Source organism: Canis lupus, chromosome 9 (assembly GCF_048164855.1).
Source record: "Canis lupus baileyi chromosome 9, mCanLup2.hap1, whole genome shotgun sequence".
NCBI lineage: Eukaryota > Metazoa > Chordata > Mammalia > Carnivora > Canidae > Canis > Canis lupus.
The window spans coordinates 31,521,890-31,537,455 of record NC_132846.1 but is presented as its reverse complement, the minus strand read 5'-3'; the positions used below and the strand labels follow the sequence as shown (position 1 = coordinate 31,537,455).

At 41.8% G+C, this 15,566-nt stretch overlaps 1 protein-coding gene across 27 annotated transcripts in view; it reads left to right on the top strand.

Moving 5' to 3' along the window:
• BMP4 (bone morphogenetic protein 4) overlaps positions 1–15,566 on the top strand; it is a 348,582-nt gene that overhangs the window by 317,451 nt on the left and 15,565 nt on the right. Inside the window, exon 5 of one of the 27 annotated variants that reach the window (XR_012036635.1) lies at positions 309–1,410. The exons of 25 other annotated variants lie outside the window; for them this stretch is intronic. The gene's annotated coding sequence lies outside the window, so the exon portion shown is untranslated. Of the gene's footprint in view, positions 1–308; positions 1,411–9,899; positions 10,053–15,566 lie in introns of those variants that run through there. One more of the 27 variants, XR_012036633.1, reaches the window with a different exon arrangement.

Genomic DNA, 15,566 nt, shown 5'->3' with positions numbered 1-15,566 from the left:
AGATAGAGCACAAGCTACACACAAGCAGGGGGAGGAGCCGAGGGAGAGTGAGAGGGACAACAAGCACCCTCAGTGCAGAGTGGCCTGGGCTCATCTCTTGACCCTGAAATCTAGACCTGAACTGAAACCAACAGTCCACTGTTTCACTGACTTGAGCCACCCAGGCGCCCCTCATTTTTGGGTGTTTTGAATGACAAATTTTTTATCTTCTTTCCCCTTTCCCCTCTGCTCATCTCTGGATTGAGTTCCTCTTTGTGTTGCTTGTTTCCTCCTTTCATTTCCCAATCCTTCTCTTTCTCTTTCTTCAGTCAGCATCCCCAGCTTGGGACTAAAGTGCCTGCCTAACCCTGGGAGACTTCTATGGAAAAGAGGCCAGAGAGAGAAGGAGAATGGTCCTGCCCAGGCCAGCAAAGCTCCAACTCCATTTCTGAGCTGAAGGGTTGAGACCCACTGCCCTCACCATACAGAGGAAGGAGCTAGGGTTGACCTTGCGTGAAGTGACTCACTCAAGGTCACACCACCAGTTTGGGGCAGAGTAGAAATTAGAACCCAGAACGAGGCTTGTGGCTGGAACCTGTAAAAGGTTGTTGAAAGCAGCAAACACAGAAGCATAGAAGGAACAGTGCAAACATCTAATGTGTGAAGGAGGCTAGGTTTTTCTAGAAATGTACTGCTGACTCTGGTTTGGGGTGTGTGGGTGTGTGTGTTTCATTTCCCCACCTTAGATAGAGATATAAGCACAGAGAAATAACTCTCTGCTGTAAGAAACACAGCAGTGTCAAAGCAAGAGAAACAGAGACTGACCTGCATCCTCAGTGTCCTAGGAAGCAGAGGAACTCTAACCATCGCCTCTCAAGGGGCCTGCCCCTCCAAGCTGATATTGCCATGTAAGAATCTTCTGATTTGACAAGAGAAGTGAAAAATTAAGATTTTTGTGTGAAATTTCCCAGTTTTAAAATGTTGATGCAAATGGCAGAAGTTTGTAACCCTTGATGGCGAATATGAGAACGGGACAGAGCTACCTCAGGATCTTAGAGTGAAGATGAATGTTATGATAAAGAGGGGGATGGGCAACTACTGTGGATGGTTGATCTCAAAATGAAGTGACATCAGCATACACATTCAGCACGGGGCGTACCTGGGCACTGGGCATTCTTACCAAATGCTCTTTCTATGCTTTTAATATCCTGCCTGGCTTTTTCCCCCCATTTATGTTAAAAACAAGATGAAATTTGCTATATCCTTGGCTGATAACTAATATATAAACTCTCCCTAACTCCTGGTAGAAAGCTGTGGCAGTAGACTGAGATCTCCTTGGATCTACATATGGAAACTTGAATGTAACACAGGAGGTCCCCAAAATGTATAAGCTTCTACTTAGATGCCTATAGACAAGATCCACCTTGCCAGGTACGAGAGTCTGGTTCTGTTTCCTCCCACCTTCATTCAGAAAAAAAAGAAGCCCTCTACATCACAGAGCTTATGTGTTCATTTTATATATGCCTGAAAATTGACAAAGACCACACTATTGCACTCCCTTTGAAATCAACTCATAAGAAAAGGCATTGTTTAATGTACCACTCAACATCATATTACGTGAACTTCAAAAAGCCCCGGTGAACATTTGAATTCATGTGTGCTCGTGAGAACAAACCATTCTGAAGGAAACAGACAGCTCTAGAGTTTATCTTTGTTTCTCCTGCCAAAACATTCCAGTGGAGCACCACAGAACCATATTGGTTGGTTTGGGGACCTGTATAAATTATGTGAGAAAATTTAGAGTTCTTCTTTTGTTCTGAGTATTATACCATTTTTAAAGAAGCAGTGGTTGAATTTACAGTCATTTGAAAATTCAGTTGCTTTTACATCTTCAAATTAAAAAATTACATGTCATTTTAGTTTTTCCAGGATTTGTTCTTTAGCACAAGAACAATCTTTTTGAACAAACTTGGATCTTGCACTAAAGAGTGTGGCAATTTTACTAATGCTTTGCACATAGTAAATAATTGATAATCAATGCTTGGCTCAATCGGTTGGGCATCTGCCTTCAGCTCGGGTCATTGGGAATCTGTTTCTCCCTCTGCCCTTCACCCTTGCTCATGATCTCTCTCTCTCCCTTTCACTCTCTTTCTCTCCAATAAATAAAATCTTTTTTAAAATAATGAATAACTTGCTACATATGACTAAATGTTGAGCCTCCTTGACAAATGGCCACAGCATGATAGAATGCAATGGAAAAGTGTTATGCATAGTGCATTCAGGGAAGCTTTCCCACCCTCCAGAGTTAAGGGAGATCCAAATTCTTCATGACTAACTCCATAAACTATTTAAGCATTTTCCTAGCTTTTGTTTGCTGCTGCTGTTTTACAGCATTTAATTTACAATTTATCATGCCAGATTAATATGAGAGATTCTTCTTCCTTTTTAAAGAAACACCGTTTTAGACTGACTAAGGATTTTTTTTAAATTTACCAATGTAACCATTTTTATTTATTTATGATAGTCACACACGCAGAGAGAGAGAGAGAGGCAGAGACATAGGCAGAGGGAGAAGCAGGCTCCATGCACCGGGAGCCCGACGTGGGATTCGATCCCGGGTCTCCAGGATCGCGCCCTGGGCCAAAGGCAGGTGCCAAACCGCTGCGCCACCCAGGGATCCCCTAGACTGACTAAAGATTTATGCTCAACACCACTGTCCACTCTGGGCTTCATTGTCCCTGGCCTAAACTCCTGTAATTGGCCCCCATCTGGACTTCCTGTTCCATACAATCTACTCCGACACACTATTGCAGTCTTTGTGAAATGCCAGTCTAATCCTGGCCTGTGATCCGCTAGATAATCAGTTATGGAGCACTTACTGGGCCTGGCATTGTGTTAAATACTTTATATTCATTATCTCATTTAATCCTCGTAATAATCCCATGGGGCAATCTCTATTTTACAGAGAAGCAGAGGGAGGTTCAGAGAGGTTAAGTAAATTGTGTAAGTAAATTATAGATTACATTTCGGGCTTCATTCATCCATTTAATTACACATACTCTCCCCACCTGAAGCTACAGCAGCATGATGGCAAAATGCACTAGGCATGGTGACACTTCTATCACATGTTGTCTTTCTTGTCTGGGAGGCTCTCCCTCACTTGCCACTCAAGCGAGTTCCCCCCACTCTGAAGTCTTCCAGATATCCTTCCAGCTCCCCACTTAGTGCTGACATTTCTCCATCATGCCTCTGTCACCTATTGCTTTTCTATTCTAAGTTTATCTGTCTTGCTCTTTTATCAAATGTCATGAGGGCTGGGTCATTGGGCTGGGTCATCAAATATTGAATTTGTGTTCATTTACACAAAGCTTGAGGAATAGTAGGCACTCAATAAATCTTTGTAAAATGGATGAATTTTGAGGTCTTTAAGAGTGCCTTATTGATCTTTCTATCCCCCAAGTGAAGCTGCAATACCAGGAGGTCACCCAGGAAAGGACAGATTGAGAGGCAGTTCCAGTGGTCTGGGCAGTTAGGGTGTCCCAAGCCATGGGGAAGAGAATCAGTAGACAGAGATGCTAAACCTGGAGATAGAGAAGCCTGGTTGGGGACCAGCTGGACAAAGAGGAGGTTGGATATGGAATAAGTAGAAATGGAGTGCTGTGTTAGTCAAGACTCTCCAGAGAGACAGAGCCAAATATAAAAAGAAATGTATTATGAGGAACTATGGCTCACATGAGTATGGAATTTTGATGTCCCAAGATCTATAGTCAGCAAACTGGAGACCCAGGAGAGCCCATGGTACGGATAGTTTAGTCTGAATGTCAGCAGACTTGAGACCCAAGAAGAGCCAATGTTTCAGTCTGAGGACAAAACATCAGTAAAAAAACCTGATGTCCCAACTCAAAGATATTCAGGTAGGAGGAATTCCTTCTTACTTGTGGGAGCGTCAGTCTTTTTGTTCTATTTAATCCTTCAACTGATTTGGATGGGACCCACCCACATTGGGGAGAGCAATCTGCTTTACTCAGTCTACCAATTCAAATATAAAGCTCATCCAGAAACACCCTCACAGACAAATCCAGAAAAATGTTTGCTCAAATATCTGGGCATCTCATGGCCCAATCAAGGTGGCACATAAGATTAACTATCACATAGGGGGAATAGAATGGAGTAGACTTGACCAGGAAGACCCTCATGGGCACCAGCTTCCAATTAGAGTCCCTCTTCTATGAGCAGGTTGCAGTGGGCCCATTTGATGTGGACAGTTCTTAAAGTTTCCCTACCTGACAGTCAGTTGTGTCTGAGGAACCTACCATTTCCCTCTGCTCTGCCCTTAAACCTACTCCTTCTGCACACACACTTCTCTCCTGAAACTTTGAGTGAAATAGTCCTGACCATGGAATTATCCCTCATTCATCCTGCTTTTTGATTCTAGCATCTAAATAGTTGCCGAGACCTGTCAATTCCTCCTATAAAATGCTTCTCACAGCTCTCATTTCCTTCACTGTCTGCTATTCCTCTCTTACTTATACAGTGATTGCTCTTTAATTTTTAAAGAGAAAAGAGGGTGGAGGGTCACAGCTGGGTGCAGAAGAGGTTATAACAGGAGACTGCTTTTGAAGCTGCCTTCAAAAAGCAAAATGAAATTTTCTTTAGATTATATGTTTCAAGTTAATAATGCAGCAGTTTTATATAAGTATACTTTACATACAAAGTGTTCATTGTATATATCAAATTATACATACGTATTTTTCAAATTTGTGGTAGAGATTATGACAGGGAGATCCTACTTTGTACAGCAACTATTAGAATTGTTTCTCAAAAGGTTTCTTGGACTCCAAGGACTTTTTCTTTTGTTCCTGGATAAAACTTCCTAAAGTACAACTTAATAACCTTCACTGGCTCTTCACAGCCTCCTAAATGAGGAACAGTCAGTCTATGAATGGATTCTATGACCCTTTGAAATATGGATCCCACCCATTTTTCTGGCCTTATATCCTGTGAGTCACCATTGCCCTGTATCAGTCAGGAATGCCTTTGGCTGCAAGTAACAAAACATCTAATGTGTGCTGGCTTAAACAAATAGCTATTTTTCTCACATAATAAGAAATTAATAGGTCTGCAGTTCAGGTCTGGTGCAAGTGGTCAATGATGGATCTAAGCTCCTTCTAACTGTTTCACCATCCCATTATATGACTTTTGCTTCTGATCTCATGACCTCAAAATACACTTCTAGGCATCTTAGTCACATTCCCAATAGGAGGCAAGAGTCAAACTGAAGGAAAGAGTCCTAACTGAGCCTGTCCTGTTTTATGGATGAAGTGAATACTCTCCCAGAATCCTAACCCAGCAATCTTCTGCTTATGACTCAGTGGCCAGAAGGGTATCATGTGGTGGAAGGTGACGGGGTGGGGGTGGGGGCAAGGATGGAGGTGGGCCAGCCAATCAGGAGTACCTGCCATGTACACACCCACTCTACCTACACAGCTCACTCACCGATTTTTCCTTACTTGCCTTCACATCATTTCCTCCACCTTGAATAGTCTTTGCCCTGCTCTACCTCTGCTTATTGAAGGCTTTCATTTAGTTTAAGTCTTGATAAAATACTGCTTCATCCTAAAAGTCCTCCTGGTCTCCTTCCAAACCTCTCTGACAAAATTTCTTCTTCTGAGATCAGCCACTGTTTGTATTTCTACGATACCTAGAAGCCTCACACTGTACTCTGGTTAATTACATGTGTTTTATCTGCAATTTATGTGCATCTATATTTTGAGGTCCAAGAGGATAGGGAGCATGTCCCATTCATCTTTGTATTTCCAAGGCAACTCAGCACAGAGTAGGTATTCAATAAATGTTGGATGAATGCATGCATATTCTGTAATATTCCGTTCTGAACAGTAAAGTCTGCAATACCCACACTGTGTCTATAATGGTCCCTCTGATCCAAGTTAAAGGAGAACATCTGCAGTCCTCTGTGAATATTGGCTGCTGTCCTCTGTCCTCAGCCAAAGCAGGGACATCTGCGGTGACAATGTGACTATCTACCAATGCTTTTTATGTCCCTCTGCCCAAATGTGCAGCTGTTTCCTGGGTGGGAAAGCAAGGAAAGAGTAAAAATCAGAGAAAATAACAGGAATTTTATTTTTTTTTTATTTTTTTTATTATTATTTTTTTTAATAACAGGAATTTTAGCAGGAGACTTGTGAGGGTGTTAGGTTCCACTTAACCTGGAAGCTGTGCTACAATAGAAGTAATAATAATATTAATACCAATTAATACCATTTATTAAACCCTTTATGCGAGACACTGTACTTTCTATGCATTAACTCATGGACTCCTCAGAACATGCTCCTTTGTTAAATAAGGAACCAAGGCTCAGAAAGATTAAACGATTTGTCCAGGGTTACATAGCCTACAAGTCGCAAACCTGGGCAGACACTCGTTTCTTAATGCAAGTCTGGGAGGGAAGGGGTGTTAGTTCTGTTTTACAGATGAAAAAACTGCAACCCAGAGAAGTGAGTGACTTCTCACGACAACCCAGAGTGGTGGTTAAGAGGATGGGCCCTGGCACTGGACTTCCCCTATGAGATCTGGGGCAAATGGTTGAAAGTGCCCGTACCTCAGTTTTCTGATCTGTAAAACAAAGGTAGCTTTTACTTCATGGGTGCCTATGAAAACAAAATGAGTAGGTACATATGTAGAGACTGGCCTAGGCACCTAGTCCAAACCAAGTATGTAGTAGCTCTTAGTCAGGGCTGCCGCTAGCCTAAATGATAAAGTAGCCCAAGGACAACATACCTGGTATACTGAGCAGGAGAGAGTTGGGCATTCAAATGTGCTTGTCCTTCTGGGAAAAGAAATCAGTCCTACTGTCTGGCTCCCAGTGGTAGGAGTCCTTTTTTTTTTTTTTTCTCTGCAAAAGGGCTCCCCAGTCACCATGCATCAAAAGAGTCACACCTTTTGAACAAAACGGCTGTGTCTGCACTTCTGTCCACTGCCAGCATTACCTGACCCAGAGAATTAGCAGGCTTGTGGTGTTGGGACTGTTTTGAGAAAGAACCATCACTTGGTATATGCTGAGCTCTGTGGAGTAACTTTTAGTATTTCATAGTCAAATGACATTAATTAAGCTACTTTTCTCTTCTTGGTAGTGGGAGGCTCTAATGATGCTCCTGTGATAAACACTGCCTTTTGGCATTCACATCCTTGCATAGACCCCTCCCTCATTGAATCTAGGCAGGCTTTATGTAGCCAATGGGGTATGGTAGGACTGACTGTGATTTCTGAGGCTAGGTCATAATGAGCCTTGTAGCTTCTGCCTTGGGTTCCTTGAAAGCTTATGCTTGTGGAAGCCAGCTGCCATCTAAGAAGTTTAACTACTAGGAGACCACCATGCTGTGATAAAACCCAAGTCATCTGTGTTGAGAGGCTGCATGGCAAAAAGGAGACATCTGCCCACTTCCTCCCACCCACAGAAATCCCAGCCATTTAGGTGAGGTGCCAGACACTTAAGGAAGAAGCCATCTTAGACATCCAGCCCAAGCAAGGACAGACTCTCTGTAGCCCCAGTCGCCATCTGACTCCAACTGCATAGGACCCCAAGCAAGAAGTGACCAGCTGAGCCCTGTCAACCTATAGAACCTAAGAGATGACTATAAGTTGTTATTTTAAGCCTCTCTGTTTGGAGGTTATTTATCACAAAGCACCGGATAACTGAAACATTCATGATTTCCCCAAGGCTGCTGGTGCAGTTACAGGACACTCATACAAACCACAGATGAGGACTGTAAGCTGTTTCTTTTTACTAAATTAGATTTCGGGGTAAATATACAAATGAGAACCAATTGAAGTCTATATGCAAAACGTTTGTAACTCTGTTTTTCTTAAATAGGAGAAATACTATTCTAACACCATCTAGCATTATATTACATGTTTATTTGCCTGTTTGACTATTGTGTGTTTGAATATAAGGTCAAAGATGGCAATAATTTTGTCTGCTTTATTCTCCTTCGTGTCCCCGATGTTGGGAACAGTACTTGACCTACAGTGGGTCTTCAATAAATATTCGTTGAATAAATAAACACTGGAGGATAGAAAAGATAAATGTTTCATAGATAAAATGTTCATGTAATAAATACATTTAGCCTATAGAAAACTTCTCACATTGGCTTCAAGAATAAAATCTGACTTAGGAAGATATTCATAATGTATTAAGTAAAAAGGGCTAATTCCTAAGAATCAGCTTGCAAATCAGTAAGTGCAGCAAAATTACATAAAAAATGTTTTTAAGGGGGCACCTGGGTGCCTCAGAGATTGAGCACCTACCTTTGGCTCGGGTTGTGATCCCAGGGTCCTGGGATCCAATCCCACATCGGGCTCCCCACAGAGAGTCTGCTTCTCCCTCTGCCTGTATCTCTACCTCTCTCTTTCTGTCTCTTATGAATAAATAAAATCTTTTTTAAATAGTGTTTTTAAGGGTATATTAATGAAAAAAAGAAAACAATGAGTCCAAAAGTATTTTCATCAAACTATCAACAATAATTATCTCTGGGTGAAAAGTTCAAAAGGGAATTTTGTTTTCTCATAGCTCCTTTCGAACTCTTTCTAAAATCTTTAAAATAAAAGTGTGTTAGTTTTGAATCAGGAAAAATGTTATTTAATAAAACTAAATTGGAGTATTGATGTACCCATTTTTTATGTATATCCCATCTGAGACCACAAAAAAGTCTTCCAGTTTGTTCTCAACTAGTTGAATATGTTCTAAGTGTCTTTGTCACAGCTTTCCTGACTTTCAAGGGAGTCATTGCACACCACTTGTGCTCACATGGGGAAGAAAATAAAAAGTAAAAAGAATTCATTTGTGCCTCTGGTAAATTCCTAGAGCAACTTCTGTGGGCCGGAGTGAGGAAGGATTGGTTGTGGAGTAGGGGACAGGGATGAAAATGGAGAATGCCATGGCTATGATTTGCGTTTCTCAAATAGAGTAGGAAATACTGTATTTATAATTATGTGGAAGCAAACTTTGTAACCCATTGTGGAAGTTACCCATTATAGAAAACAAAATAGATCATGCTTAAGGTAGCAAATTGTTGTTTGCTTATATCTCTGAGGTCCACATGAAAATGCCTTGAAACTCACCAGAGAATGGGAGCAAAATTGCTTGCCTTTTTCCTGAGATTTGAGAAACTCTCTTGGAGAAGTAGCACACACTGGGAAGGAGTGGGGCCCTGCCACTTCTGAATGTTTTCTAAGTAGCAAAATGGTGACAATGCCACTTTTTCTGCTGAACCTGCTGTGATTTACTGAGATGAATGAATTCAGCAAGTCTGTGTGAAACTACATTGCCCATGAGACGTGGTGCTGAAGACTAGGTATGCTCATGGTGATGGATGTTAGGAATCCCATTTCTCTGCCTACATACATAGTAGTACCTCCTAAGGTGCCCTTCATTGGTCCTTTAGGTGCTCTGTCATTGGGAACTAAGCATTATTTAGTGGTGAAAATGCTTTCTAAAACATAGAGTAGCCTCACTGATGACCAGACACGATTTTTTTTTTTTTACTTAATATTTTACTGATTTATTACAAAGGATGTTAAGGGATACAAATCAACAGCCATGTGACGTGATACATAGGGTGAGGTCCCAAAACAAAGGAGTGCCTGTCCTTGTGGAGCTTGGAGCTTGGTGACACATGGAAACATTATGTTTCCCCATCGTGGAAACTCTGACCAGACCCTGAATTTATGTGCCATAAAGGCTCCTCAAACCTTACTTTCCTCTTAGATTTCGCATCTGCCTTAATGGCTAAGAAACAACAAAATTCTCCTTAGCCTTACCTCTCTACATATTCCTTGCCTGGAAGTTCTTGTCAACTAATCCTGAGGAAAGTTCTCAGACTCTAATTTTTCTTCTTTCTCAGTCCCATGCCCAGGGTTTGGGATCTTACCACCCTTACCACAACTAGTGCACCAGCCTTCTTACTCCACTCCTGACAGACCCTCTGTACATCTTTACCACCAGATTAAAGAGTGTTCTCTGAAGATGAAGAGCCAGTTTAACAGACTTTTAAATTTCTCAAAGGGCATTTCTCCTAATAAGTGCTCAATAAATGATTTTTACTCATGGATTTGCTTGCTTGAATGTGAAGTAATATTTGGGTTGGGAAAAGCCCTGGGACTAAGGAACTGAAGATATGGTCATGGCCCATTGTGTCAGTTCCCTATGACTGTATACCAAGTCCTTCCCCAAAACTTCACAGCTTAAAACAACAATTATTTTATTTTTTTCTCACATTTTCTGTGGATCAGGAATTTGAACAGGACATAGTGAGGGTATGTCTGTTTTCTTTATGATGTCTGAGGCCTTAGGTGGGAATATTATAAGCTGGGGGTAATGCAACAGCTGCAGACTGGAATCACCTGGAGCATCTTCATTCACATGGGTGGATGTGATTCACAACTGAGGCTATAGCTGGCTGCCAGCCAGAACACCTACATGTGGCCTCTCCATGTAGTCTCTCTGCTTGGGTTATTTGGGGTCTCCTCACAGCATGGTGATGGCAGTTGGGTTCTAAAAACAATTGATTCAAGCCAACTAGTTGGAAGCAGTATCACTTTCATGGCTGAGTCTTGGAAGGTATGCAGCTCAATTCTGCTATAGTCATGGGCTTACCCAGTGTGGTAGGCTGAAAAACAACCCCCTAAAGAAGTCATGTGCTCATCCCCACACCTATGACTGTCATCTTACCTGGCAAAAGGGACTTTGTGATGTGATTATGTTAAGGACCTTGAGATGGGGAAATTATCCTGGATTATCTGGGTGGGTTCAGTGTAACCATAAGTGTCCTTATAACAAGGGAGGCAAGGCAGAAGGGTCAGAGTCAGAGAAGGAAATATGATGTGGAAGCAGAGGATGGAGTGATGCTGGCCAGGCATCAAGGAATGCCAGCAGCCTCTAGAAGCTGGGAAAGGCAAGGCAACAGATTTTCTCTAGAGCCTCCAGAAAGAACACAGCTCTGCTGTGACCTTGATTTTAGTCTAGTAAGATCCATTTTGGAATTCTGATCTCCAGAAATGTAAGAGAACAGACTTGTGTTGTTGGAAGCCATTAAGTTTCTGGTAATTTGTTCTAACAGCAATGGAAAATCTTTCCATGGGAAGAGTATCAATGTCATATTCAAAAGAGCATGTGGGATAGAAGACATTGTGTAGCTAGCTTTGAAAAATACAGTCTGCCATGCTCTCCCACTAAGTAAGTAATTGTGGGTTGATCTCTCTGGGTCTTAGTCTGTGCATTTATAAAATGAAAGATTGAGCATGAGGATAGGAAACTTTCTGAACCTAAAAGTTCCCTGGTCTTACTATTGAAAGGTAGATGTAGTAGTCCCATGAGAAATCATAATCACTTCCAATATCTGAAGCCCTTCCTTGATGCTCACTACCAAATATATACTATTCCAAATGGAACCGGAGTGGAGTGCCTGGACCAGAAAACCTTAGCATGTGTGGCAGATTCCTTAAAAGATAAGGTTTGAGGAAGGGTTTTTGTTTTCGCTAAAATTTCAAAATATTTAAGGAAGGAAGGAAGGAGGGAAAGAAGAGAGAAGGAAAGAAGATAGGAAAGAAGGAAAAGACTATTAACATTTTGAGGCAGTGACCATTTCTTGTTCATTATTGGAACCCCAGCACCTGACATACAGTCTAGAATGTTGGTAATCTCCAAAGAATGTTGAGTGAGAACAAAAAGAAAAGATAACCCAAGGTTCACTGGTTTTGTGCCGGATAGCTGTATGGGAGGGACCCAATCCTTGGTGGGTCACCGGGTCTAGACACTTTCACCATTTTACTGTAGAAATCATTTCAGTAGTCTTCTAGTTGGCCCCCTCTACTCTATCCTTGCCCTAAACACAGCAGCCAGAATGATCCTGATAAAATATAATGTTGATCATGCCACTTCCCTGTTGAAAACCTTCCAGGGGCTTCCTAGTTCACTTTTAATTAAAGCCAGAGCCCTTTCCAGGCCCAGACTGGAGGAGGGGAGGGAGGTACCTAAGGAGGCACTAAAGGAGGTGCTCACTCTCAGGGGCTCACCTAGCACTTGCACCACTATGAGCCACCACTTTCCTTAAATAAAGGGCACTGGGCGCCTCCACAACCTAGTCATGACACTGGCTCTTAGGGTGGGGTTCAAGGCCATCCACCATTTAACCTCTCACCTTCTCTACCTCTCTTACCTCATCTCCAAATACTCAGCCCCTCTTCTCCTTGGCTCACTCCACTCAAGCAGACTTGCCCCTTAACTATTTCCTGAACACAGGAATGGTAGGCCCATTTCTACCTCAGAGTTTACACTGCTTGTCCTTTAGATGAAATAGTTTCCCTCATTATTCATGCGGCTGGGTCCTTCATCTCCTTCACGTGTCTTCTCAAATATTACTTTTTCTGTGAAGCATTCCATGACTGCTGTATTAAAATTCAACCCCATTGCTCTCTCTCTTTCCCGCTTTATTTTTTTTTCTCAGTACGTAGTTCCATCTAACATGAATTGTTCATATTTAGTTGCTGGACTCCCTTTCCTACCAGGCTATAAGATCCGGGAGGACAAGGATTCTAATCTGTTTGTCACTGCTGTGTCCCAACATCTAGAACAGTGCCTAGCATATGTAAATGCTCCAACAACAACAAACCCAGAAACGAAACAAATGGAGCTCAGGAGATAATTTATGATATAAAGCCATAAAGAATAGAGAATTATAGGATTTTAGAGGTCTTATTACCAAAGAGATCAGCAGACTATAGTCTGTAACCTATGTTTGTATGGTCTATGAGCTAAGAATAATCTTATGAATTGAACTGTGTCCCTCTACAATTCATATGTTGAAACCTAACCCCCATCATCTCAGAATGTAACCTTAATTTGGAAATGGGATCACTGCAGATATAATTAGTTCAGATGAGGCCGTCCCTAGCTCAATATGACTGGTGTCCTTACAAAGAAGAGAAATTTGGACACAGACACACAGGGAGGATACCATGTGAACATGCATGTAGAAGTTGGGTGAAGTTTCTCCAAGCCTTGGAACAGATTCTTCCTCACAGTCCCCAGAAGGAACCAACTCTGCTGATACCATGATCTCAACTCCTAGCCTCCACAATTGCAAGATGAAACATTTCTGCTTAAGCCACACAGTGAAACTTGGTATAGCAGCCTAAAGCCTAATTAGCTGTTTGGTCCTTTGCAGAAAAAGCTGGTGGTGCTAAAAGCTTAGAGATCATCTAGTCCATATAACTAATGAAGAAATGGCAGCCTCCAGAAAGAAAATCACATATCCAAGTTCATCCATATAGCATCAACTGGTGTAGCTACACCTAAAACCAGCCTATCTGACTTCAGGTCTATTTTTTAAAAGCCACTCTACACTGACTATTGCACTTTTAAAAATCATTTCATCAGTTTCCCCTTGTTTAAGCTAAAGTAACAAAATGTTCCTAAGACGATATTTTCATCAATTATTCACCCCCACCCCGTGCAGCAACCTGAGGCCTTTACAGAAACATACCATAATTCACAATTTTTTTTTAGCAAAGTGCCTACTATGATCCATATTTTTTTGTTTTTGCTTTTGGGCCTTGCCCTCCAGCAACTCATTTTCTGTGATACTGGTTCTCAAACTATAATTAAAACATAATTAAAGATCAAGAACAGATGTCTGCCGGCTCTCCGGAGCTTCCACAGACTATGTAGTATAGAGTTTAGTATTACGGATTTTATGCTGAGGAGAAATGAAGTAGGAGAACTATCGGTTGAACAAAGCCACATACAAAGACTAAAGGCATAAGAGAGTATTTATTTATTTATTTACTTTTGAAGATTTTATTTATTTATTTGAGAGAGAGAGAGAGAGACTGAGCACAAGCAGGGGTGAGGGGCAGAGGGAGAGGGAGCAGGAGACTCCTTGCTCAGCAGGGAGCCTGATGAGGGCTCCATTCTGGAACTCCAGCATCATGACCTGAGCTGAAGGCAGCCGCTTCACCCAAGCACCCCCGTAAGAGAATATTTCAAATAAAGTGGGCCAGAGCTTATAGTAGTTCCTTTAACACACCCCGTAACTCAGGGAACAGCAAAACAAATCCTTTCTATTTTCATCAACTCCATGACTTGATGGTGCAGACAAAAAAGATCTACATTCTTGCTAACTCGTTTTGGGTGAGACATTAAACCACTTGGAGGAGGATCTGTTTTGCCAGTTGTCAGCTGCTATGGATGAAAGTGCTTCCTACGGATGGTTATTGGAATGGGTTGTGGGCGTGGAGGCCAGAGATCTTTCCCTTCTAAGGCTGCCTTGTAAGTTGAAGCATAGGTGCCACTCATAAGGAACTATGTGTATAAATTTCTGTTAATTTGCTGGTGAGCCTGACATGTGGAGGAAATAAAAGGAAGTGAATGGGTTAAAGACAGTTTCCCAGCAGAGTATATGAGAACACTGAACATCCCAAATGTGGCTGTTCTAACTCAAACTCTTATACTTTTGCTCAGAATGTACAAGTACCATAGGAATTAAATTTACTTAGTCTGAACAAAATATGCTTTTTTTTCTTTTCTCTGTTATCCCTTCTCTAAAGCAGGGATGGGATCACATCTGAAGTTGAAGTCTGGTGTTAGCTGGGTGGCCTTGGGCAATTAACTTAACCTCTCTTTGTCTTTCTTTAAATGTTAAAAAGTGGGCGGAGGGAAGCAGGAGGGGAGAAGTATAGTATATAAACCCTAAATTGGTTCAAGGATTAAATGAGATCATGAAACATGAAGGTGGCTAACAATGGTCAGGAATCCAAAGTATGTTGATTTTCCCCGGTAAGTATATGGTTGAAGAAAATATGCAAATATTCACCTAATTATAATTATTTACACAATTGTTCATCTAATTATAACTAGCATGTGGAAACCCATCAGCATTTATTTTCATAAATAAATGCCACTAGCCATATGTTTTGTGATCTGTGAATTAGTTTCACATATACTCCAGCATTTGATCTACAAAGAATCTCAAGAGTCTTGGGACGCCTGGGTGGCTCAGCAGTTAAGCACCTGCCTTCAGCCCAGGGTGTGATCCTGGGGTCCCAGGATGGAGTCCCACGTCGGGCTCCCTGCATGGAGCCTGCTTCTCCCTCTGCCTGTGTCTCTGCCTCTCTCTGTGTCTCTCATGGATAAATAAATAAAATCTAAAAAAAAAAAAAAAAGGAATCTCAAGAGTCTTAGCTGGGTAAGTGGTGGGAACAGCTTAACATGGGGCACAGCAGGCACCTGAGTTCCAGGTCATTTTCTGCTGTTAGGGTCCTTTCCTCTATGAGTGTTGGCCCCAAACAAAGAGACATTTCTGTTGTCTCAGTGTCGAGTTGGTAACATTTTGCTCTGGGGGGCTCCTGGGTGGCTGAGTCATTAAGCAGCTGGCATTTGGTTTTGGCTCAGGTCAGGATCTCAGAGTCCTGGATGGAGCCCCACGTTGTGTTCTACGCTCAGGAGGAGTCTGCCGGAGATTATCTCCCTCTCTTTCTCCTTCTGCTCCTCCTCCTACTCTTCCCACTGCTCA